This window comes from Ambystoma mexicanum, chromosome 2p (genome assembly GCF_040938575.1).
Source record: "Ambystoma mexicanum isolate Mex_15411 chromosome 2p, UKY_AmexF1_1, whole genome shotgun sequence".
NCBI lineage: Eukaryota > Metazoa > Chordata > Amphibia > Caudata > Ambystomatidae > Ambystoma > Ambystoma mexicanum.
Genome location: NC_090923.1, coordinates 1,049,788,102 through 1,049,813,055, shown reverse-complemented (window position 1 = coordinate 1,049,813,055; position 24,954 = coordinate 1,049,788,102). Strand labels below are relative to the sequence as shown.

General features: G+C 47.2%; 1 protein-coding gene across 4 annotated transcripts in view; it reads left to right on the top strand.

Moving 5' to 3' along the window:
* Window positions 1–24,954, top strand: part of LOC138567092 (uncharacterized) — a 611,926-nt gene that overhangs the window by 162,725 nt on the left and 424,247 nt on the right. The gene's annotated exons all lie outside the window — the stretch shown is intronic.

Below are 24,954 nucleotides of genomic sequence, written 5' to 3'. Positions count from 1 at the left end.
TTAAATTCTGAAATGTACCAGCCTCCACTGTACATCATTTGTCACTGTGTATGTGTGTTTCAATGCGCACACAGGTGCAGGGTGCTTCTTAATGAAATGATATGGCATTTATAACGTGCCTGTACACCAAGTGTTTCTAGGTGCGACAAGGCAAGGAGCGGGAAACAAGAGTAGTACAAAACACCGATCTTACTAGGCCTTGTGTAATTTAGATCCCGCAAGAGCAGGGAAGGCGGGAGCGGAGAAGTGCCGAGTGTGGGGTAGGATGCAGAAATGCAGGAACAAAGGAGAAACAAGAGTGCAGCCAACAGGTGGCAAGTGTGGGTACTCATAAGTGCAGCTAACGGGTGGAGAATAAGTGCAAGAGAGAGTACTGTCGGGTTACAGATACAGACCACAAGTGCAGGGGAGCCAAGAGGCAGTGCGTAATTGCAACAGGACAGGAAGGTACCTCGGCCGAATTCAGAGCTTGACCAGGTGATCACTGCATGGATCAGGCAGGTGATCAGCAAGGGAGCGGAAGAGAGAAGGCAGAAGCAAAGAGACAGGTCTTGAGTTGCTTCCGGAACCGGAGATGGTTCTGCTCAAGTTTCAGAGAGGCAGGGTGGCTGTTTCCAGGGGGAGGCCCCAGCCGAAGAAAGAGATCTGCCTTCAACTCTTTGCTTGGAAAAGTGACTGACCCTCAGAGAGTTGGAGGTGGCGCAGTGGAGAGCTCATGCCATCCTATACATATTTTTGCATATGCATCAAATTATTCTGGCATAAACCTTTCTTCAGTAGAGAAATCTAACTTTGCTGTAGATGATTTAGAGTTTTAGTAATTAACAATATTTGGGATCCTGCACACAAACTCGAGGGGAGATTTCTCGAGTCTCCTGTTTGCGGAGGTGCCGCCGCTGGCCGAGTGCAAAAAATTGTAAGGGAGCCTCACCAAATGTTTTGCCCCGGGCCTCACCACATCTTCTGACAGCCCTGGGCACCCTGGCCCTGTGGCTGTCTTCCTTTTTGGAATGGGCTGATTTCACCTTCTCTCTTCTGTCCTCTACCTCTAAACTCCTCCTCCTTGGAGACTTCAACATCCATCTTGACTCAACCGCCACTGCCTCTTCTCATTTCTGTAATCTCTGCACCTGTCTCTCCCTCACTATTCTCCCCTCCGGCCCTACCCACTCTGGCAGACACACTCTTGATGCCTTCGTCCCCACTGATGTCCTGCTTTTCAACCCTCTCACTTCCCTGCTCTCCTGGTCTGATCACTCTTTCCGCTCTTCTCATCTGGGACTTCTCGGCCCCCTGAGCGAGCTTCCACCAGCACTGCCAGCCTCCTTTGCGGCCATCTGAACAATGAAGAGAGTATCAGCTGCTGCCTTTGCCTCCACCTTCATCCCTCCTCCCTTCCCTCCTCCCGACTCTTCCACCGACTCTGTTCTTGCCAACCTTCATCTTTTTATCACCAACACTCTGGACATTCTTGCCCCTGTCATGAGGATCTGCCTGAAACCTGCCTCCAAGCATAACAGTTGGTACACCTCTGATCTAGCCTATTTGAAACGCAAGTGCAGAGTTGCTGAACGGAATTGGCAGACCAAGGGCTCATATGACAAACTGGCCTGCCGCCTACTCCAAAGGCAATAGCGTCTCTCTATCTGCTCCAAGAAGAGAGCTCGCATCCTGGCTCATATCCCTGCAGCCTCTAACAACATGGCTGAACTCTTCAAAATATGCAAGGAACTAGTTAATCATTCTGCAGTCTCCACCCCACCTCTTCCTTCTCAGGCCCTTTGTATTGCACTGGCCATCCATTTCACCTCAAACTCAGGACATTCTGACCTCTCTCTCCCCTCTTGTCCCTCCTCCTGTAGTCCTGCCACCCTCAGCTGCTCTTCCACCCTCTCTCTCTCTCGCTCTCTCTCCACCTTCTTACCTATCACAACGGATGAAATCTCCAGAGTAGTCCGCTCTCTGAAGGTCTCATCCTAACAGGTGTCTCCCTGCTCTTACAGAACTATTAAGAGCATCTCCTCTCTGGCTCTTGCTGACTTATGCAACCACTCCCTAGCATCTGGCTCTTCTCTTCTCATAAGCACTCCCTTGTGAATCCTCTCTTAAAAAAGCCTTCAGCCGACCCCCTCCTGTTCTGCCAATCTCTACTACACCCTTTCTTGGGAAACTCCTGGAGAAGCAGGTCATCCCCCAACTTATCCAACACACTGAGCTCGTCTGCTGTTCTCATTCTCCTTGACCCCTCTTTCGCATTTGACACGGTCAACCATTCTATCTTCATAAAGCAGCTCCACGATACTCTTGGTATCTCAAACCGGGCACTGGATTGGTTGTCGTCCTGCCTCACAGACTACCCTTCCCAGGTCCTCTGGGCCCCTTCTTCTCCTCCTCCACTGTCTGCTTGTGGTGTTCCCATCCTCTCGCCTTGTTTTTTCAACATCTACCTTGTACCTCTTGCTCACTTGATCTCTTCCTTCTCTCCCCATTTCCAGTGTAACGCAGATGACGCACAACTCTTCAAACTCCCCTCTTCCCCCATTCACTTCCTCCTCTATCATCCCTGATTGCTTGTTTGCCATCCAGTCTTGGTGCACCTCCAATGATCTTTGTCTTAATGCCAGTAAGACGGAGATCCTTCCTATCGGACACCTGCTCCACTTCTCCCTCCTGCACTCTGGCTGTCCTCCATGGGTTCACCCACCTCTCCTTCCACTGAGGCCAGAAACATTTAGGGTCATCCTCCCTCTCCTTTACTCCTCACATCTTGGACCTTGCCAAGAAGGGCCACTTTCAACTTCACCTCCTTAGGGGCATTCTCCCTTTCCTCACCTTCCCCCAGAAGCTCAATGTCTCTAGGGCTCTGGTCCTCTACGGGCTAGACTACTGTAACAGCCTCTTCCTCAATATGCCTCTTTCTTCACTCTGTCCTCCAACTAGTCCAGAATAGGGCTGCAAGACTTATCCTTGGCCTCAAGCCCTAGGACCGTATCTCTCCAGAGCTAAAAGCTCTCCACTGGCTCCTGGTTGCTGCTAGGATCAAATTCAAGACCCTTTGCATTATCCACAAGGCTGTCTAGGGCCTGGGACCACGCTACCTGCAACTCTCTCTCACTAAGTACTCTCCTTCCAGATCCCTTCGATCTTCTGGCTCCAACTCTTTGCTGATCAAACACTTATCCAAGCAGAGAGTGGGAGGCAGAACTATCTCCTCAGCTGGCTCCCTTCTGTGGAACAGCCTCCCCCTCTCTCTCCGTCCTGAACCTGACCACCTCAGGCTCCGCAAACAACCCAAAACCTGTCTCTTCTCTTCCTCCTTCCCACTCCCCCAGCCGTGCTAACTATCCCCTCTGCCGCTGAGATTGCCTGCCTGGTCCCTCAAGAGTCCAGTAAAGTCCTGGCCTTCTGCTCAATCGCCCCCAGCAGCCCCCCTGCATTGCCCTCTGGGCCCACACCTGCCTGTTGGGTGGTTGCCTCCGCTCTGCCCTTACCTTTGGGCTGTAGACCTCCCTCACCTGGGAGGTCTTCGTTCATGCACTTACCTGTTGCCTCCCAATGGGCACCTCTGGCACTTCCTCCCCTAGTGGACCCCTATTAGCACTTACCCCGATCCCATCCGCCCTTTTATCTCCTTCTCTTCATTGCGTTTGCACGCTCCAAATGTCACAAGGCCTAGTAGGACTGCTTTACTTTCTATTTACTCATTGTCAAATTCATTGTTTATTTGCTGCCTTGTTCCTTCCTTACGTTATGCCTTGTGGCGCTTTGAAACATGTTTTGCTGTATAAGCGCCTTATAAATATCCAATAAAATACATTGCTCTACCTGAGCTGGCTTTCGATGGTTGGACAGCAATACAGAAGTTTGATGTAGAAGGTCCCCTGATATGTGGTGTTAGGAAAGATGTTTTTTGTTGTTGCTTTCCCTCCATAGACCTCAATGGGACACCCACTTTTGGCTATTGGGTTGAACCTTTCCTGACATTTGGAGGAAAGTGGGTTCACTTACCTTGCTAAGCTCATCTGGTTTGGGGGCACTGATCAGTCCCTATGGCAATCGGTGTAAGAAAACTCTGTTCTCCATAGTAAAATTCTATTTGTTTTTCTTTGCACATATTACCTTTTGTGAAGTGCATTAGAGATGCTTTGTGTCCCTAACTTTGGCAGCAGATATTTATTTTTTACCATTTTCATTTTCATAGTCTCGTGCACCTTTGCATTTTTCTGCATAATGCCATTTAGAGTACTCTATACTCTAAAATGGCTTTGCCACGAAATGTTCGCCTAGCCTTTGGCCGTCTTGTAGTTTGACAGTTTTCCTGCCCTGGAAGGACTGGACTTTCCATACATTTTCCCAGGGAAAGTTCAAGCTTCCACAGACAAAGTGGCAGTCTCTGTGTCCTGATGGAAAAGCTGCATCGGTTTGGATTACAGGCCACATCCGTGCCAGAGTGTCTGTTGCTGGGCAGATGCAGTAGGCAGAGGCCATTGAGGATTCGACAGCCCCTGCCAAGTTTGAAAAGTGCAGATCCTTACCATTGGTGCTGCTAGGTAACTGCAGCCCAGATCCAGCCATTCTTCAGATCAGTGTTGGAGCCAAGACCTCTACATAGGAGAGCAGCACTCTGAAGACTCAGACCTAGTTGTGGAAGCTAGCCGGCAGCACTTCTTTGCACTTCCCCCGCAAAGCCCTACACCTCTGCATATTTCAAGACCTCCAGTGGTGCTTCAACCTCTGGATGGCTGGGTGGGTACAGCAAGTCCTGACCTCTGTTCGAAAATCCAGCTGTTGGAAGCACTCAGTCCCAGAATCCTCCTGTGGGCTAGCCTGACATCTATCCTCTTGGGCTTCTTCGCTGCGCCAGTCACTGTTCCCGAGTTTAAGCTTGGACTCTGCACATACTCAGCTTATCGAACAAGAAGCTTTTCCCTTAAGTTGCAGCTCCCCAACATAAAGAGGGGTCTCGTAGGGCGAGTTTCTTTGATTTACCATAAGGGTTACCTACCGCAGTTTTCTTTAGGGGTCATCAGTGCTCGCTGCTTCATCGCATCCTGGGAGTCCTCAGAGGTTGTCACTGGAGTAGTGGTCTAGTAGTCTGATTCTGGACAGCTGGACACATAGGACACAGTCGCTCAGAGCACAGGACCGCAAACAAACTGGTCCCAAAACCCTGACTCCTGAAGGGATCTCTGCACCTGTTGTCTTTTTGACATTTAAAGTTTATTGAAGCATAAAACAAAATAGTGACATATTCCAAACTGCTGCATCCAATATCTGCAGACTTTAATACCCCGTAGCACCTTTAAACATGGGACTATCCCATGTTGCAATTGACACATGAACCAGAGAAGAAACAAAAGAACAAAATCAAACCATGCTGGGAACATTAAAATTTAAAAAAATACATACAGTGGCAATACTGTAACAGCGAAAAAGATAACATCTCATGAGATCTGTTGTGTTCCAAGGTGATCATGCTGATTGACAAATGTAATAAAAGGCCCCCATTCTTCTAAAAATGGTGCCCCCTCCACTTCATTGCTGCATCGATTTTAGACATCACAGCAACAAACCATACCTTTGCCCGCCACTCTTTTATATCTAGCATAATTGAGGGTTTCCAATTGTTTGCTTCTACTAATCTTGCTGCCACCAAAAACAATCTTCATCCCCACCAGTAACACTACTTAGGGGGCCGGGGGGGTGTCTTCCGCAAAATCCACATCACTAATCCATTTGTTTTGTGCTAGCAGCTCTTTCCAGAAGACCTGGATGACAGGGCACGTCAACCACTTCAGAAAAAAAAAAAACGTTCCAGTGGCCTTCGAAATATCTCAAGCAAGTATAAGGGAGTGTTAGATTCCTCTTACTCAAGCGTTCTAGGGTGAGGTAACATAATTTTAAAATCGTTCTCCTTGAGCTGTACAGATTTGGAATATTTCCTCGTCCAGATATTGTACCAAACTATATCGTGTATGGGTTTTCCTAAATCTTCTTCCCATTTAGTCCTATACCTTTGGGGAGGTTTGAATCTGTGGGAATTGAGTATCGTATATAAAGAAGAAACCTTACCTATCGAGGGATCCCATATTAAGAAGTCCTCATACTGTGATGTCTCCCCCTCCCCCCCTTAACTTGATATAGATATTGATATTCGTTGGATAAAGGATAAAGGGCAGGCTCTCAAGACTGGGTCAAATGTTTGAAAAGCAATGCAGACAGGCTTTTCTTGTAGGGAATGAATATAGATATGGGTACATGCGATTTCTCGAATAATATAAGGAATGAAAAAGCATGTAACAAACATAAAATTTAACTTACTACCTACCGTAATATTCGTTTTAGCTTCCACCTACCAGCAGCATCCCAGCCAGGGGTGTAACTAGGCTAAAATTTCAGGGGGGGCTAACCCGTTAAATGTTGGGAGAGGAGCTAACTTCAGAGACTTTGGTGGAGGGCCATTCTTATTTGTGTGGGGGCATCTAACTTCACACATTATAAATAGACTTTTGATGCATCTTCAGTGATACAAGCAGTTAACTCTCTCCACATAGGAAACTACACACTTAAGGACTGCTGCGAGAATGAGCTGCGTCTTCCCGCTACCCTTCCAATCAATCCCCTGACATACAAGTACTAACACCCCTCCCGATTTCAATTGCCTACAAACTTATACATACGAATGCAATTGCTAACAATGAAATGCTTTACATTAGTAATTCCCAGCCCTTTTATGACCAGGTAGGTACTGTTTATACTCTTGTGTCCTGTCCTTTCCTTCCACAACTCTAAGTCAGCCAGGTTATGTAACCAAAGCCCACAATTTCAGGGGGGGCGCTGAAGCCCAATCTCAACATGCCCAATCTTAATTGCGCCACTTTTACCAGCAGTCTCACAAAGGAGCATGTCTCGCCTCTGACAGTCACTGATGATGCGGCGGAAGTGATCGCCCATTATCAGGTGTGAATGAGTAGCTCTTTCTGACCTGTAGCCTTCATTGAAGCAATAGCATCTCTGTGCCGTCTTGGACAGATGCTCCCGGTGCCATCGTACCCAGACTGCTCCTTGCCTGGTGTGAATAGCACACTAAAGTTTTCTGTTTAATTTGAGAAATCAAAACCTACAAAGACCAGAATGCACAGCAAACATCACGAGTAGCTGAGTTTTACCTTACATGGATAAATGTGGGAACTCATTCTGGCAATGTTTAGGGAATCCATCTTTGCCCATCGCCGCAGGCTCAGCATATCCCTAGTAATAATAATAAGGGGTATTGAGTGTTAGAGGATGGGTGCACTGCAAGGGCAGATGCTGGAAAGATGGACTCTGTAAGTACCCGGTGACGCGCCCAGTCCACTGTTATCACACTGACTCGAAGACACCATGATGCGGTTTAGATCTCGGCAGAATGTTTGTTTATTTAGAGGTGAACCCAATGGCGTCCTTCCCTTCTGAAGTCTCCTTCCTGCTGCAATGGACTACCCGTCATCCACTGCAGCTTTAGTCCTGTCTTCGCCTAACAGTCAATGGGCCCGGCACCCTGCTCATCTCCACTCCAGCCGGAAAATCATTGGTAAGGTCACATACTTTTCTCGGACACCCTTCACTTGAAACCAATAGCTAAACACATGTCTTGCTCTACCATAACTCTGTCTCTGCCTACTCGGATACCCAGAGGAGACCATGACCCTATGATCATTCAATTTGTACATTGACATGCTACTTGTTCACCCCTTATCTATCGCACCACCCTTTATTACTAGTGACTCACTTGCCTTTAATTGCCAAAGTGTAACGCACTATGATCAGCTCCTTGACAGTGCTGCCCCCACAGACAGCTGCCCCTTGGCTTAACATTGAGTCATACTGTAAAATCTAAATCATTCCCTCCAGTGCCTACCTTGCAATGCTGCCCATTTCAAATTGTATGCTGCGCCCACCTTTGCTTTTTTGTGTGCCCTCCAGTGCCTACCTTGCATTGCTGCCCATTTCAAATTGTATGCTACCCTCATTGTATGGCTAGCTGCCTATTGCCCACATCAGAATCTACGGACCACAATTTTGGCACTGCACGGTGCACTGCCCACCTGAATGACCCACTAAGTCATCCAGGACTACAATACCACACCTACGAGCTGCATACCCACTTAACTACAGCTCACGGCAACCTACCAAGCCCGACAGGCTACCTAGGAACACTCTCCGACATGCCTCCCACACTCCCACAACAAACACCCACACCTTTTCTACCAGCACTGTCCACAGGCACTCCCACCACCAGAGCTATGCCTGCACTTACCCCCACCAAAACAACTCTTACTAGCAAACCACCTATCCCACAACACATGACACAAACTAACTCTCACCCTATGCCGCCCCATATGCAAAATCAAAGGCTAGGCTCCCGATCAGTTCGCCTTTTAGCCACCCCAAAAACACACCACATGAAACAAGCACACCACCCACGACCACCTAAGCTAGCCTCTATGCCAAAATCCAACACCAAAACTGCCAACAATACTAACATCCCCACTAAAACTAAACTAGGGAACAACAAGGAAACGCAATTCCAATGCGCACTTATCAATGCACGAACCCTCCCAGCGCACACCACAGAGATTCACAACCTGGTCCTGAACCTAGACATTCTAGCCGTTACCTGGCTACACGAAACTGCCGGTCCAGCCATTTGCCAAACTCTACCTCCAGGTTACACCATCCTTTGCCAAGACAGGACCTCTAGTAAAGGCGGGGGGGGGTTGCCCTGATTCTCAGGCAAACTTTTAATGCCAGGCAAATAAAATCCACTGAGGCAGACAACTTTGAACTACTATCAGTAAAAATATCCCCCTCACCTAATTACACCGTAACACTACACATCGTCTACCGACCTCCAGGACCAACCCCCGACCTCCAGTCCAAAATCACCCACATCCTAGGGGACAACCTCAAAACAAACATGAAAGATATCCTCCTAGTTGACCTCAACCTGGGCTTCAAAGATCTCAGACAAGGAAGGCAAAGCCCTCACCAAAGACCTAGCCTTCACTCAACTAGTCAACGACCCAACCCACACCAAAGGTCGTATACTAAACTGGATCGCCGATCACAACTGTGCCGCTGACATCAGTTCCAACACACAACGCCCATGGACCGACCACCATTTACTACACTGCTTCATATGCTCTGAACCAGTAGGAAACCAAAACCTACCTGCACCAGCCACCATGGCTAGATCCATGAAGCTACTCACCATGGAAAGAATCATCCCTCTTCTTGAAACCTCAGCTTTAGCCCACCCCACATCTACAGATCCAACAGAACTAGTTGAGATCTACAATACCACACTTAAAGAGGTATTAGACACTATAGCCCCATTGGAAATGAAAAAAGCTAAACCGATACTTCGTGCAAATTCATGGTTCACACAAGAACTCTTGGACGCCCGAACCACTAAAAGAGCAGCACTAACCGCATGGCAAGCAAACCCCTCCTCCACCACCACAAGAGACACCTACCTCTCAGTAGCCAAAGAGTTCAAGCCAAAGCGGTCCACATACAACACCAGAATTGAGAAGGCCAACTCACAATCTAAAGAGCTATTCGCCATTTATAATGAGCTGACCGTTCCCCCATACCTCCACACAATCCACAGAAAAAACGAAACCTGGTGCAACCATCCAGCATGCTCTGCTAAACAAAATAACAACACTTCAAAACAAAATGGAGACGCAATTTGAAAAACTTCCCAAAGCCACACCCTCCACATCGCCGCCCGTGGCCACCCTGCCAATAGCAGACTCCACACAGGCCTCTACAAACCCGCACACTAAGCATTCAGGGAAGTAACAATCCCTGAAGTACTTCTAATCCTGAAGCGCATCAAACCATTGCTATGCAAAGGGGACACTTGCCCAGCCAACCTAATCAAAGAGTGTGCAAGAGCCCTAGCACTGTTTGTCCCATCATTTATCAACGCATCCTTCGCAAACAGCATTGTCCCACTCACCCTCAAGGAAGCTTGGGTTAGACCTCTGTTAAAGAAACCTACCCTTGACCCGGACTCTCCCAACAACTACCACCCAATCACAACCGTGCCATTCCTGCTAAAAAGTCTAGACAAGGCTGCATACTTACAGATTCAATCCTACCTTGAAACTCACAATATATTGGGCAAAAAACAATCTGGCTTCCTCCCACGTAACAGCACAGAATCAGCTCTACCTGACCTTAAGAACCAATTACTTGAAGCCATGTGCAAAGGCAAATCCTCTCTCCTCCTACTCCTGGATCTCTCGGCAGCCTTTGACCTGGTTGACCACAAGATCTTGTGTAAACATCTCACCGACACTGCTCACTTCTCCCTAGAAGCCACAGCCTGGATCACCTCCTTCCTGGAATGCCGATCCATGAGGGTCTTTTCTGACCAGGCCTCAGCCTCTCCATCCCCCATTGAATGCGGAGTGCCACAAGGATCCTGCACCTCCCCGACATTCTACAATCTATTCACCCTCCCACTCTTCAGCGACTTAGAAAACTTCGGCATAGCCTTTACCAACTATGCTGACGACACTCAAATTCAATGAGCAAGACCTCGACACACTCCAAAGACTTATGCACGCATCCAGGCCTGGATGGCAGCCAATGGTCTCTGTCTAAACGGGGGGGAAAACAAATCCTATTGATAGGCCCCAAAGAATCCCTAAACAAGCTAAATGAAAAATACTGCTCCTTCATTCTGGAAAACACGGTCATCACAGCCTCTACTACAGTGAAAACCCTTGGAGTATATCTGGACTTCACACTATCAATGAACAGGCAAGTCAGGGCCATCTCATCCTCAGCAGCACTCCCAACAAAAACGCAGTAAAACCCAATCTGTCACCAATGAACTGCCTTAACATTGCCAGAGCCTTTATTGGCGCAAAACTTGATTACTGCAACATTCTACTCCTAAGCACCTCCAAAAACAACATTAACCGACTGCAAACTACACAGAATAACGCTCTAAGAGCTGCCCTCAGCATCCCCAGAAGAGAGCACATCTCCCAGGGAAGAAAATATGTCCAATGGCTCCCAATCCAGGAACGGATAACATTCAAGGCCCTCACAATCGCATATAAATGCCTCCGCCAGACCGCTCCAGCCTACCTCTCAGACCGAATACACCAGGCTCCAACTAACAGACCAAAACGTGAGCAATACTGCCACCTACTTTCAGTCCCAGCATTCAACAGAGCTAAAGCGGGCGGCACAAATTTTGAAGTACTAGCCCCTAAAGCTTGGAATGCTCTCCCACTCAGCTTAAGAAACAAAAACTCCCTCACAGTATTCAGATAGGCTCTAAAAATAAAACTACTAGACCACTCATCAACACAGCACAGTCTCTGACTCCGTTCCTTTGCTACCTCAGAACATCTATCCAACACTGTCATCTAAAACTGTCCATGAACATGTATAATGCCTAAGAAACAACCTGTACTAATTTGTATTCACTTATGTAATGTCTGTCATAACATGTATGCATACTTTGTAAGAAGCAAACGCTCTTTAACAGCGCCACAATGCCTCCATGCCGCTGGGCAATTTATAAATTCAAATAAAAATGAATAGTGGCCCGATGGCACAGGCACTCCTGCAAATCAAGAAGAGAGACCCTTGTCCTAATACTGACCCTTTTAGTTCGCTGAGACGATGCCAAGCGCCAGGATGCCAGCAAAGGTGGCAGTTTGCTCTTTACGCCCACCCCCCTCCCGCCACAAAAAAGTTCTACTTTTTCGTTATTTCATATGTTTAAATTGCAGGCATAGAAATCCCTGGCGATGAAAGGACATAGAACCGATTTCAGCAGCCTTGGGGGACGGGGTGTACTGCTAAAGCACAACCTCCTCAATGGTCATTGCACCACTGATCCCACCAGTCTCGCAAAGGAGCAAGTTCTGCCTGTGACAGTCACCTGTGATCCAGTGGCAGGGTTGCCACTTATCAGCTGTGACTGAGTGAGACGGAGTAGCTCTTTCCGACCTGTTTTATTCTACTGCTCCATGAGTTGTTGAGTTACACGTGACATGGATAAATATGGGATCTCGGGCAATATCACATAGGGCTCACCAAATCCATCTTTCCCTGGCACCTCCCTTGAATTGAAGTGCTACGGGGTCAGCACATCTCGAAGTAATAATATTGAGGGGTACTGTGTGTTCGAATGGGTACTGCGAGGGCAGACACTGGAACGAAGGTAAACTCAGTAAGTACTTCCCGAGTCCTGGAGCACGTCGCACGCCTGGTTGTCCACTGTGATCACAGACCTGAAGACACCATGATGTTTTAGTTCCTGGACTATTTTATAGGTGAACCCAATCCTGTCCTTCCCTTCTGAAGTCTCCTTCCGATCCCGAAATGCCTTACCCATCATCCACTGCAGCATCAAAGCTTCAGTGGCCCAATGGCTCTGGTACTCTACTCTTGCAAATCCAGGAGACCGAGACCCTTGTCCTAATACCAACCCTTTTAGTTATCAAGCAGACTATGCAATCCTATAGAAGGACATGCCCCTTGTCTTTTCCTAGACTCCCATCAAGAATGACTAGCTAAATGTTGGTATAAATATTACATTCTGCTGGATGTACATAAGATAGAATCAGGAGAAGCCAGTTCTAGTACCGTCATCACCACTTGAAGCAACATGTCACATGTGGCCCTGCAAGTGCACATGTGTGCTTATGCTACTGATATGAAAAATGTGGCTTTTCAGATGTTTTTAATTATGCACACACCATGTGCAGAGTACCCACATTATAATGTAACATTAAAATCCATCTACTTGATAGAACGTACCTTTAAAGGTCAGGCGACAACGTGGCGTTGAACAGACCTTGAGAAGGATAGATGGGCCTAGTCGGCCAGCCCAGTAGTTCTGCGCTTTTTAAGGCCATTATTCTCTTGAACTTCGAAGCCATGGGGCCTTCTGCTTGGCTCGAATGTGTCACGCGACGCACCACCAGGCCCAGTCCTTCTCTCGAAGGGATTCAGGTAGCGCAGACTGTCAGAGAAACTAAACCAAGTCTGATTGGCTGACTGAAAGGTGCATCAGGGTTGGTTGCTATGCGAGGAGTCAGGGCAGCACCAGTTCAGCAGGGGCTCAGCAGAGTCTCGGCCATACACAACACAAGCTGACTGGCCTGCAATACTCCCTCTGCCCCTCCAATAATGATTATTGTTGTTTACCATCCTTCCTGTCAAAACACTGGCGCTATGGCCTGTTTCCACACACCACCCAGCAGTGAACACTTAGTTCCAAGTCTCAATGTCCTTAGGTGTGCGAAAAAACAGCCATGTATGATACGATCCTGCGGCGGAGTAAACGCTTGCGTCCGCGGCATCAGGTCTTTATCCCTCATATATGCCAACTCTAGGTATTGGTACCTCAATTTAAACCATCTATCAAATAGACCTACAGAACATACTTAAGATTCTAAATCATTGCCTTCATGGGGCAGTTATGGAGTACCTAATAGGTAATATCCAAGAATTTACATAATTGCATCTTTGCAATATATCAAAACCAGGACATTGAGGGCTTCATCCCTATTAACCTTAGCCTTGAGGACGACCCTTTGGTCAAAACGTGTGTCGGCTGTGATCACAATTAAAAAATCTCCATATTTCTGGATGGCTGTTTTTTCGCACACCTAAGGACATTGAGACTTGGAAATTGAAACTAAGTGTTCTTTTGCGCAGTTTGACTACACACCTTCCAGCTTTATGTCAATAATTTTTGGAGGAACTTGGGGGAACCTCTGTTGTATTTTTGCTGCATGGGACAACACGTAATATAAGAGTTGAGCGCACCCCATATATTGTCACTTCCCTTTTCCTCATCTATATAGATCACCTAGCAGTGAACTTGTGTCCCCGCCCCTGGCACTTGATTGTTTGCTTGTGGCAGGGAGAGGGAGCAGTCCCAGTGTGACTTTTCTTTATAATGTATGTGCCCCTGCAGGCAGTCCAGAAACAAGCAAAGTCTTTCCAGGCCTACCCTCTTAGTAAAAATACTTTTTAAATAAGCAAATGATTAATCATCATGTTTTCTGTCCTAGCCAGCTTCGGCTTATGCCTCCAAGCTGGGCTTCAGGCTCCCCCTCAAATTCCAATCTCCCAGTTCCACGTGCCCTGTTTGTCCACACCTAAAAGAAAAAACCCATTGGAATGTTAAAGTACTCTTCAAACTATTAACCCTCTCCGGTGTTTCTTAAGTAAAGTGGACTTTGTAAAATTAATTTTAAATCCCGAGACCTGATGAAACCTTTCCAGCAGGGAAACTGTGAGGTAATGAAATTCGGGAATCACAAATATAGAAAAGTTCATCCACATATAGTGCAATTTTATGTTGATATCCAGCAATTATAGGGCCAAGGATATCAACAGATGAGTGGACCAATTGCGCTATGGGTTCGATGGATAAAGCAAATAACAGTGGGGATAACGGGCATCCTTGGCGAGTCCCCCTGTGTAGGTGTATGGGATCCGATAATGCCCCGTTCAATTTGATCCGAGTCGATGAGAGCACAAAATTGGCTAGTATTCTTTTCATAAAAACCGGCCCAAATACAAAACCCCTCCAGAACTTTTAACAAATATATCCAATCTACTTTCTCAGCGTCGATAGAAAGTCTTTCTCGCCTATGCAAGGGCATCAATCATTCTGAAAAAGCTGTCGTGCGTCTGACGCCCAGGAACAAACCCTGTTGATCACTACCCACCACACTCGAGAGCACATCGGTTAGACCGGCGGCTAAAATCTTGGAATAGATGCAAAAAGCATAATTGAGGACAGCAATAGGTCGATAGGAAGAACTTTAGTGAGATGTTTGCCTATCAATGTTAGTGTTGATTCTCCCATAGTAGAGTGATGGTCCTTGTGTCTGTAAAGATATTAAATAGCTTCGCCAAATGGGGAGATAATATTCCTGAGAACATTTTATAAAATTGGGCCGTAAAACCATCCGGGCCTGGGGCTTTATTGGTGGAAAGGGTGCAAATAGCTTGGGAGACATCTTCAACTGTTATGGGGTTTTCCAATCTCAGTCTATCTTCTTTTGAGATTAGGGGGGGGTGTGCGTCCTGAATAAAATTTGTCCTGATAAGCCCCAATAGGTGTCTCAGCTGTGAACAATTTTGTGTAATAGTGTGATAAGATTTGCATTTTTGTAGTTTAGTCTTCATGCAGGCTACATAATTCATCCTGTAAATGGACAATTGTATACTGTTTTTCTAAGACTTGTGTCCCATATTTTCGCATATGAGCTCCTTATTGGAGATGCTGAAATAAAAGTGCCTAGTTCAAAGCAGTTTGAGAGATCTAACCACCCACAGTGCCTTTAATTCCCAACCTTGCCACCTGTAGTCTGTTTTTCGAGGTCCGCTGCCCCCCCCCCCTTATAACTTGTTTCCTATTCCTGCACCCTCACTTCAGCCTCTGCCTTCCGAGCTGTTATCAGTATTTTCCATGCTGAAGCCAAACTAATAGGTTCACCTCCAACCACAAGGTCCCCTTGTTGGAATTGGGCAATATGCAGGAATACCTGGGCATGGAAACTATTGTGTTGCTGATTCGGGCCATAAGTGGAAACTAGGGTCCGGTCCCTGCCCCACCTCAAAAATTAAGACTGAGGTACTGACCCTGGTCATCCTTCATAACCTTAATTTTTTCAAAACGGAGGGTCCAACTGATCAAAATTGCAACCCCTGCCTTCTTCTGAAGAGAGGCAGCAAAGTATTGGTGAGGAAACCATGTCCAGCGTAATCTCAGCCAGTCCTTTTTCAATAGTTGGGGCTTCTGAAGTAGCGCTAGATCTACGCTCAGGTCGACCAATTTAGAAAGCACATTCTTCCTCTGAGAATTCAGTCCCTGAGCATTTATTGAGACTAATCCTATATCAGCCATACTGGAAGATGTAACACATTATCTTCCATGCCACAAACCACCCCTTTCCCAGAGAAACTTGAGTAGATGGAGACCGAGCCTGGGCTAGTCGTCTGGTCAAAAATACCGGAGTGAGAGCAAGTACTCGTAATGCCCTCGCGTAACCTCATCAAAACTGCACACATCTAACCATAGGAACCGTAGGCAGGCACTTCATCGCCGAGCACATCATACTGGACTCACTACCGAAATCTGTAAGTTAGACCATCAAGCAGGTTCCTCTGAATCACCACTTCTTACCCTTCTGTCCCTTTAGGGTCCCCTGTAATCTTTCCACATGCCTCTCCTGTCGAGCGTGCCCTGGACGAGTCCGTTGGGGGTGGTGGTGCTTCTGGTTCCATATCTTCAGAAAGGTGAATGTCGCCCCTTGGAATCTTCAAAACCTCGATTGATGCTTGGAAGGAGGTCAATTGATGTTGGACGCCGTCGAGTTTAAGATTTTGCGGAATGGGTAGCCCCATCTTGAATACTTTTACTGGTCAGCCATTGGGCAGTGGTTTATTCAGTCTGATTTTGCATAGTCCCTTGGGGTAGATCTTGGAACAGTTGCAAAGTATGACCTCTGGACAATATCCCCTGTTGCGCTCTGGCCTTCTGAAAGTTGAGCTCCTTGCTTTTAAAAAAATGTGAACCCGCTTTAGGACATCCTGCAGGAGGTTTTGACGCAGTTGGAAGTTGGAGAAAACTATGCGTGGTCGAGAGTGAGGTCCGTTTGCGTCTCCTAGTAGGTCCAGAAAAAAGTCTTGGACCTATACTTCCAGTTCAGGTTCTGCACTTCTAGGAATCCCTCTGATGCAGATATTGTTCCTACGTGAGCGATTTTCTGCATTTTCCGGTTTGTCATGAGAAGCGACTCTATGGGCTTCCAGCACAGTCACTTTATGCTCCAATTGCACAAAGGATTTAGTTTGCTTACAAAAAGCAGTGTGCTGATTCTCCCACCCAGTCTGGATTCATTCTGCTGAACATTATGGGCTACTTCTTGGAAGCAATCTTTCAGTTCCTATACGCTGGTGGCCATTTCTTTTTGAATGGATTGTATCAAGCGTGCATTGTCCCCCTTCGTGGCTGGTTGTTCCTCCATGTCCAAATATGAAGTTGTGTCCGAGTCTGCAGAGCTGCTTGCCTACTGCTGGAGCATTTCCTTAATGGAGGTTGCCAACTTCTCTTTAGTTTTGCTATCCTTCATGATGCACCCTAATTCACTGCACAGGATAGTACAGGTATGCAAGAGCAAGTACCAGGCTCTGCTTCTGAAGAAGGAAAAGTCAGTAACTGAAATGCCCATTTGGAAACAAAGGCTTCCTGTAACAATCTCCTCCCTCTTCCTGGGATCTGGCCTTGGCGACCAGCTGAAGGATTATCCTTTATACGTGTGCCATCATGGGGTGCCCATTGGCTAGGGACCCATCCCACAAATCCTATCACAAAAGCGCCAGACGTTGCAGCTATATTTCCCAAGCCGTCTGATCCAAATGTTTTACTGATTTCTAATAGACACTAAATATGTCCGGTTTATTTCAAGTTTGCAAGCAGCACTTTCCCAGCAAACCAAGGCCCCACAGCACTTAAGAAAACCAGACTCCAGTATATCTCTGCTGATACTGCTGACAAGGCTGGCAACCCCCCAGCAAGGAAACCGAAACCTTACTTGTTCATTCAAAGCACTCCTGGGGAGCCCCCCCAAGCAGAGACAGTACACTTGATGCCGGGTTGGCTCCCGATCTTCTAAACTGGTCTCCCTCTGCAGCTCGGGGCCTCTGCTACGTGTCGGAAAGCAGAGTTCTTGGGTTGCACATAGATCAGGCAATCCTGTCGGTGCCAAGTGGATGCCTTATGGGCTAATGCTTCAATGTTGCCGGTATACAGCTGCCAATGTGTGGCAGCCGGTCCTGCTGCCATACAGTATCAGACGCACAGCTGACTCCTCGGTCCAAGGTGGATTCTCGCCGGAATAAAGGCAGGCACCACAAACGCTGTGTCTCCTTCACGTGGACGCCATGTTGGGGCACCAAGATCAGGAGTAGAACAGTCAGGCGAGCACGCGCGGTAAGAGCGTTCTTTCTGTTCTTATTTTACTTTTAAACACTTGTAAACTACCTGTTGGCTGAAGCCAGCACTTGTTCAACTTTCTCATAATACTTTATTGTACCTGTCGCTTTGGCCCCTTCTTTTCTAGCAAGGGGGGGGGGGGACTATTTAAGAATAGTAGCTGTTTCTCCCAGCTTTTGCATAGTATTTCGAACTGCTTTATTTCAGTCAATAGGCTAAGTAACTAATATGTTCCCTAAGGATTTGTTACTTGCCTGGTTCTAATTTTTTTTTTATTTTATTTTTTTTATACATTTGCTTTACTACATTTACAATATTCTGAAATTCGATTCTAACTGGATTTAAAAAGTGAATTTAGTGCTCTTAGCAGAGCGCACCAAGGTGAATGTGTATATAATGGTAGGGGATGTTTTGGTGTACTACTTACCTGTGTTTATTTATTGCTAAGTTTGTTTATGGCTTAATAAATCAGAATGTATACATTCTGCATAACTTGTATTTCTAAGCATGCTGTGTGTGCATAACTGAACCCTCAACCACTCTCATGCCTGCCTAGGCTTTGCTGTGCACTCCCACTAACCCAATATTTTATGTTCAGGAAGTTTGTAGTGGTGAATCCTTCACGTGGGCATTTGGTCTATGGTCCCCCTGGATGTTTGGAAGCTGCCTCCTTCCCACAAGGAAAACCTGTCTCATATGAATACTATATATTTTGCCTCTAATACTATTCCATCAAGCCTCAGTGCTTCCAGCGGGAGAACTATGAATACCTTTTACAATATAACTCGTAAGTAGGCAAAACCTGCTTACTTACAATGGACATCGGGGAACTCTAGTCTTTTGAGATGGCTTTGATTTAAAAGAAATACAGAGGGCCTCATTACGAGGTGGGCGGTAAGGGATTACCGGCACCGGTAAGAGCACCAGTGCTGGTAATCCCAGGCGTTAAGGACGGGACCCGCAAAGGGACTTTAGAGCTAATAACGGTACCTCAATTTGCGTTACCGTTATTAGCGCATTCCCATTGAGCCCAATGGGGGCTCAAATGGGGAAGGACCCTGGTGAATAGGGAATTACCGCCCCTGCCAACCTTGGAAAGGGGCGGTAATAGCTCCATTCACCAGGGCGGAGTCCGTAAGGATTTGCAGGCAGCCATGGCGCTAATAGCACCATGGTTACCTGCAACCTTGTAATGACCCCCAGAGTGTTGGTGTGGCTGTAATAGATTATAAAGCCTTTGAGGTGTTATCCAACTTATTTTCCTTCACGACTCCCTCCACTCACCTCTTTAGCCTGATTTACTCAAGGTGAGTGCATTCGCTGTTTCGTTGGTCCACTGAACCAAATTTTGTAGTATTTTGCAACGGATACCCTTTGTTTGCAGCCACTCTGTGCCCGTGCCCCGTCGCCTCCCCACTTCCTGATTCACGAGGTGGGGAGTAACACTAGCGAGAACGTCTCTGAAATGTGGTGTTCTTGCATTGGTTCACATGTAGAAAGGCGCACTGTGATCTGGTATTGTTTTGTACCTACTATCCTGTTTCGCATCTAGAAGTTCCCCGAGATTTACTGTGTTGTAATCTGCCTGAATTATCACTGTGTTTTATTCTACCTGTCCCACTCACCTAGAAATTGATTTAAAGGGCTGATATCACTGTGATTTATTTGTTACACACTTCAAAATCGCCCTTGCTGCATTGGTTCTCACCTAGAAAGTACCCTCTGTGACTCTGAAATTGTTCCTAGTACCTTAATTGGAATCTAGAGGGTGCTCCCTTAAATAGTACTATAATCTCTTTGCCTGCGCTGCTGACGTGCAAGTACTTTGACTAACTTGTCTGTGCCACTCCCCTAGAATTTATCCCTGTCTCATTGACTCCAATCTAGAAAGTGGTTCCCCAGATAGTATAATTTATTCGGCCTGTCCCACACTCTTAGAGAATCGTTATTGTTTTATTGTTTCGCATCTAGAGGGTGCCCACTGAGTTTTGTACTGTGATTTCACTTACCTGTCCCACACTGTTAGAAAATTATTCTTGTTGCACTATTTTGCATCTAGAAGGTGCCCACTGAGACTTGTACTGTGAATTTACTTTGCATCTCCGTCACTCTCAGAAATATCGTGCAGAGATAACACTGTGATTTATTAGTACCACACACTCTGAAAATGTTCTTGTTTCACTGTACCGCATGTTGAAGGTGCCCACTGAGTTTATTCTGTGAACTCTACTTTACCTGTGAAAGTTAGAGTCCCCCAAAATGCAATCAAAACTCCCCAATGAGAGTCAATAATGGACACACCCCAGGAGGGAATGAGACCAAGACCAAGTGCGGGTAAAAGTAAAGTTTATCTAAAAACCAAAATCGGGCAAGCAAAGAACTCTGCAAACTCTGAGAGCGCTCTGGCCTCCATCACTTTAACAATACTTTAAAAAGGGTTACAGCATCATAAAGGACGACACTACATATGCTACATTAGGTACATTCTCATTGGTAGAGTCCCAAATCCAGTATGGTTGTGTAGGCGCTGCCTCCAGATGATTGGGTAATTGTTTGGCGGAAAGGCGCACATCACGTGCTTCAGCCGGGCTGGTCAGTGTGAGGTGAAGGTTATGGGGCCCCGGATGGGGTGATTGATACTAACTCTTCAAAGTATGCAATAAAGACATTCATAAAAAATAACCATTATTGACATCATGACAGTTGGGGGGAGAATCATATATTTCGCACTTATGTATACATACATTTGTCTTGGGTCCCTGAGAGGAGGAAAGGTATGGGGGTCATCTTGTGTCAGGGGGCAAGGAGGTGACATTCTGTGTGGGCCTAGTAGAAGTGGGAGAAGATACAGTTTTTGCATTAAGGCATCAGTGAGACATGGGCCTCCGGCCACAGCACTGTCGTAAGGAAGGGAGAAAAGGGCGGGGGCTGTGCGCTCTTCGGCCGTGGTGCTGCTGGAGAGGGGAGAGACGGCCCAGGTTGATGAGTGGAATTATACGTAAACCATTGGAATGGGGTTCGATCATGTTTACTATTATCACATATACCATGGTCACCTGTGCTACAGAATTGTTTTTATTTACATTAGTTTCGTGGCCGCACCATTTATATTGTACATGTGCATTTTATAACATCTTAATACATTTGCGAGTATGCACAGTTACTAAAATCAAGTGAGCATGCAGACCATACATTTGGCATTAGAACATGCAAGTCACCTAGCATCTCATACATTTGCGGGGGCATGTGGTAGTGAACGATATGTAACCAACATTATAGGACACCAACATGTGGATCATGATATCATATTCATTTCAATTGATTTAGATGGGTTCATTATTGATCGTTCTGTTACATCCCAGAGACAGCTCCCTTATACGTAAACACATGAGAGAATGTATAGCCTTACAGAGGGGATTAGCGTTGTGGGTGAAACAGGGTGGCACATAGTTGTGGGGCATGCATCCGCTACATCAAAAGGGGTGCAAGGTTGGGGGAGGGAGGGTTATACACGTTGTACATCAAGGTTTAAGGGTAGAGTCTGCAAATAATGAGGCATGTTAGTGGAGATTGTTTTTTCCAGGCCTAAGCTCTTGCCCGGTCATTCACAGGTCAGGGATGGAAGGAGGAAGTCCAAAGATAGTGTTCAACTTGTAGCTGTTCGTGCCCAGTCTTCCATGAGAACAGGGCAGCTGCAGGGACACCAGAGGGGAGGAGGTGGGGGGAGTAGCTGGCTAACTGTGCGTGGCACCTGGGGAGAGCTGCAAGCTTGCAGGATGGCTTTGCTGTGAGGCCTGCTTTGGCATATACAAAATGGAGTCAGGGTTTAGTACAAAATAGTCAGTAATCGGCCCTCTTCTGGACGTTGCACTCGTATGTGTCGTCCTGAGGCTGTCCGGCAACTCTGGCCACAGGCGCAGGGCCACTCGTGGGACGAGCATAGTGTGCATGCGGAGAGGGAATGGAGGGGAGGGGGGCCTAAACGACCTTTCCTCCCATACACCTGTCACACACATAGAAAATGTGTTCTTGCTGCACTGTTTCGCTTCTAGAGGGTGCCCACTGAGTTTATCCTGTGAACGCTACTTTGCCTGTCCCACACACTTGGAAAATTGTTCTTGTTTCACTGTACCGCATCTAGAGGGTGCCCACTGAGTTTTTTACTGCAAACTCTACTTTGCCTGTCCCTAACATATTGTTCTTGGTACTCTGTTTGCATCTAGAGGGTGCCCACTGAGTTTTTTACTGCAAACTCTACTTTGCCTGTCCCTAACATATTGTTCTTGGTACTCTGTTCGCATCTAGAGGGTGCCCACTGAGACTTGTACTGTAAATTGACTTTGCCTGTCCCACACACTCAGGAATAGCACACTGAGAGAACACTGATCTATTGGTACCACACTCCTAGAAAATGATTCTTGTTTCACTGTCTCACATCTAGAGGGTGCCCTCTGAGATCTGTACTGTGAATTTTATATTGCCTGTCCCACTTACTTAGAAATAGCACGCAGAGACAACCAAGTGAATTATTGGTACTCCACACTTAGAAAACTGTTCTTACTGCACTGTTTCGCATCTAAAGTGTGCCCACCGTGATTTTTCTGTGAACTTATTTTGCCTGCCCCACACATACAAAGCCTGCTCTGCTTACCTAGAATCGCCCATGCTCTTCCAATTCACTTTTCAATGGTAGCCACCGGGATAATGCTGTGATCAGTTACATGTGCTGCTCTCCTATAAATTGTTCCTGTTAGATCGTATCACATCTTGAAAACTAGTAGAAAACTGCTTCGTTGCTCCTCTCGAAAGTGCCCATGATAGCACTGTGATTTGCCTGCTCCCACTCACTCTGATGATACTGTGATTTATTTGTCTGTCCGACACTACTTGGATTTTTCCCTGCTCTTGTTAGACTGAACCACACCTAAAAAATACCCCTCAGATGGCACTGTGATTAACTTGCCTACGCTACTGAATTAATTGCTCTCTCTCGTTCGCCTTACAATTGGAAAGTGCCGCATGAGAGAGTACCGTAATTTACTTGCCTACGTTTTAGGTGCCGCTACTTGTCTAGACCTCCACCCTACTGCTACCCTCTGACCCTCTCCCGCTGCCCTGGTGTCCTGAACCTAGACACAGGTTTACATCTAGAGTTTACACCTATAGCCTCCACATTTACTACCACTAGTTATTCAATCTGCAGGTACCACCCTGACCCCCGGGATGGAGACCTCAGCTCACAAGAATCCCCCTGTCCAACCCGTCCCAATCCCCAGCCTCCCCTTGCCCCCCACATCGCTCACTCCACCCGGCTCATAGCACACGCTCTAGCACCCACCTTCATCACCCCACCCTTTATTCCCCCCTTGATCATAACCCACGACCCACTCCCTCGTACATCAATACACCCTGACCCTCTCCCGTCAGATCAACAATGTATCAAAATGTTGTCACTGCCATATCAAACTTCTCGGACACATCTTTCCCTACCTCTCCTTCCCGAGCAGACTTGCTGCAGTTATGTCTATTGTGATTTCGAGACTGGACTATGCCAACTCCCTATAACTAGGAGCCCTGGCATACCATCTTAAACTCCAAAGAGCCCAAAAACGCTGCTGCAAAACTGCTCCTTGGCCTGGGTCAGAGAGACCACATCACTCCAGGTCTCCGAACCCTCCACTGGCTCCCATTCGTACGAAGTGCCACTTCAAGACTCTGCATCACTCACCGTGCAGTGCACAAGACCGGCCCATTATACCTGCAAGAAAAGATGAAACCATACCTCCCATCCCGCACCCTAAGATCAAGCACTGCCCTCCTTCTAGTGATTCCAATCTCCAACTCTGTCAGGATTGGAGGATCCTTTCTCATCCTTGGCCCGACTCTGTGGAACTCGCTTCCCCCTCATATTCGACACACCCAAGACTGACATTCCGCAAAGCTCTAAAAACGTGGCACTTTCCGTAATACCAACCACAACCTTCTGAAGCAATTGATCCCTAGCACCCCAATGACTAATGATTAATGAGATCCCCAACAATGTCATCACACAATATGCTCACTAATTCGCTACTAAGCAACCGCATACCTGAAATGCAGAATATTGATCTCCTTGGATCATAACTCCACGCAAACTCTCCTTACTGGTATTCACATATCCTTGCCCGTATCCCTGCTGCCTTTTCACCAAAAAAGACCCACAACAAAGGCTTCTGTCCTCTCCCTGTCTGCTTCAGGTACGCTTTCCGCCCCTGTGATGTCCCTATGCACCCCCAGACCCTCTGGTCCCCTGTGTCGTTGCTGTGTGCCCCCCCAACCCCTCTGGTCCCGCTTGTTGTCACTGTTTACCACAGCCACTCTCGTCCCCTGTGATGTCGCTATGTGCCCCTCTAGTCCCCCGTGCTGTCGCCTGTGCCCCCTAGCCCCTCTGGTCCTCTGTGAGGTCGCCATGAGGTCGCTATATGCCACCAGGCCCCCCTGGTCCCCAATTTGTTTTGTGCCCGTGCCCCTTTCATCCCTGTGTTGTCACTGTGTGCCCTCAGCCCCCTCTGATCCCCCGTGATGTTGCTGTGTGCCTCCAGCCCCCCTGGTCCCCCATGCTGTCGCTGTATGCCCCCCTGGTCCCCTGTGGAGTCGATATGGCCCCCACACCCTCTGGTCCATGGTGATATCACTGTGCCTCCAGACCCCGGGGTCCCCAGTGATATTGCGGTGTGCCCCCAGCCCTCTTGTCCCCTGTGTTGTTGCTGTGTGCCCCACTCCCTCTGGTCCACTTTTGTCCCCCCCTGCTTTACCTGATCTCTTCTCCCTCCTCCCCCCATCCCTTTCTTCCATTCCCCCCTGTCCCATTCATTGCAGGAGTTGTCTTAAGTCACACAGGATTCACCAACAATAACCTTACTCTTGCGTCCTGTCCT